Source organism: Oratosquilla oratoria, chromosome 5, assembly GCF_046742065.1.
Source record: "Oratosquilla oratoria isolate Oo_2021 chromosome 5, ASM4674206v1, whole genome shotgun sequence".
Taxonomy (NCBI): domain Eukaryota; kingdom Metazoa; phylum Arthropoda; class Malacostraca; order Stomatopoda; family Squillidae; genus Oratosquilla; species Oratosquilla oratoria.
The window spans coordinates 52,577,090-52,579,589 of record NC_134781.1 but is presented as its reverse complement, the minus strand read 5'-3'; positions in this window follow the sequence as shown (position 1 = coordinate 52,579,589).

Here is a 2,500-nt window from a genome sequence, read left to right as displayed (position 1 = left end):
TATTATTATTATTATTATTATTATTATTATTATTATTATTATTATTATTATTATTATTATTATTATTATTATTATTATTATTATTATTATTATTATTATTATTATATTATTATTATTATTATTATTATTATTATTATTATTATTATTATTATTATTATTATTATTATTATTATTATTATTATTATTATTATTATTATTATTATTATTATTATTATAATTATTATTATTATTATTATTATTGTTATTGTTATTATTATTATTATTATTATTATTATTATTATTATTATTATTATTATTATTATTATTATTATTATTATTATTATTATTATTATTATTATTATTATTATTATTATTATTATTATTATTATTATTATTATTATTATTATTATTATTATTATTATTATTATTTTTTTATTATTATATTATTATTATTATTATTATTATTATTATTATTATTATTATTATTATTATTATTATTATTATTATTATTATTATTATTATTATTATTATTATTATTATTATTATTATTATTATTATTATTATTATTATTATTATTATTATTATTATTATTATTATTATATATATATATACATATATATATATATATACATATATGTATATATATATATATATATATATATATATATATATATATATGTATATATATATATATATATATATATATATATATATCTTCTAAAACTGGGAGCCGTCTATCGTCAGTACATAAATCCAAAATTTCAGTGTTTTCTTCTAAGTTCTTTCTTGATAGTGTTATGCCATGTGCTTCTCTTAAGTGGTTTTAGGGGCTCCAGATGTCAGGTGATATGACAGGCGACGGGACAACCTCATTGTCGTCATGCCAATATAGGTGGATGTGAGGGCTTCACAGTTCCCTCGTGTGCATGTGAACCTATAGATGACATGGGATTTCTGAAGTTCCCTTTTCTCTTGTTGGGGGCTGTTTCTAATAAGGAGGTGGCTAGTTTTCTTGGTTTTATACTAAATTACCAGGTTGAGTATTTTCTCTGGATTGACTGCTTTGATGTTTTTTTTTAATAATTTGTTTCATTATGCGTTCATCTTCTTTATATGCTGACGAAAAAATAGATTTATAATAGATGTTAATTTTCTCTTTATTCTGGTTATTATTGTTGTTTTTATGCCAGCCGTCCATTATTCTCTTTATTTGGTGGCTTATCTCTTTTTCACTGAACCCATTATTGAGCAGTACTTGGGTAGAACGTTCTATTTCATCATGCACTTGTTTCCATGTGCTACACTGAGTTAGTGCTCTTCGGATATAGGCACTGATGGTGGAGTCCTTATATCTTTGGGGGCACTCACTAGAACCATTAAGGCAGTGTCCAGGGTTTGTGGGTTTTGTGCACACGGTAGTATTAAAAGTATGTTCATTTTGTTTCACTAGGAGGTCGAGGAAGGGTAAAGCTCCGTCAACGCTATCTTCCATAGTGAAAGTGAGGTGAGATATCTTTTGTAGTAGGTGGCGGAGTTTTTCAGCTTCGTTGCTGTTCTTGGTCTTAATGAAGATATCGTCAATATATCTACAATATTTATCTGGCTTTTCTGATTTTGTGAATACTTCTTCTTCTACGCAGCCCATGAAAAAGTTTACCATCAATACTCCGAGGGGGGATCCCATTGCAACACCATCAATTTGACAGTATTTGTTCACGCGGGGGCAAGTGAACGGGACCTGAAATAGAAATGGCAGAAATTACGAACAAGCATTTTAAATAGATGTTTACGAGGAAGAAAATACAGCTTAGAGATGTCGAGTGGGAGGAGGAAGTCCCCCCCACCCCCTATGAAAGAGATAGAAGTAACAAGGAAAGAAATAATGAATCATTTGAGTAGGAAGTGGGAGACGGAATTCAATACTAAAAAGAGTAGTTTAATGGAATTGGAAGAAGCAAAAAAAGAGTAGTGGGATCATATAAATTGGGAGAGGAAGAAATTAAAAAGTATTAAATGAGAAGGACCTGGAAGTCATTGCTATGAATAATATGTCCCCTGAGAAACATATATACAAAATTTTTGGAGAAACTTATAATTTAATAGGAACAATCAAAGTGGCATTTACATACCTGGACGAAAAAATGTTGAAGAAAATACTAGTCACTTTGATAAGACCAAGATTGGGGTATGCAGCAACAATGTGGTCACTAAGTACAAGAAATATATAACAAAACTTGAAAGAATACAAAGAGCAATAACTAAATTCGCACCAACGCTCTCAGAACTATCATATGAGGAGAGATCAGCAAAACTTGAGCTATAGACATTAGAGCAAAGAAGAGAGACAGGAGACTTGATAAGTATTTATAGAATCATGAAAGGCATAGAAACTATTGATAGAGATGATCTAATAAAATGGGATAGTAGACACAAGAAAACACGGAAAGAAAATCAAGACAGACAGATATAGAAGAGACCTGAAAAAGAACACCTTTCCCCAGAGGGTAATAGATGTTTGGAA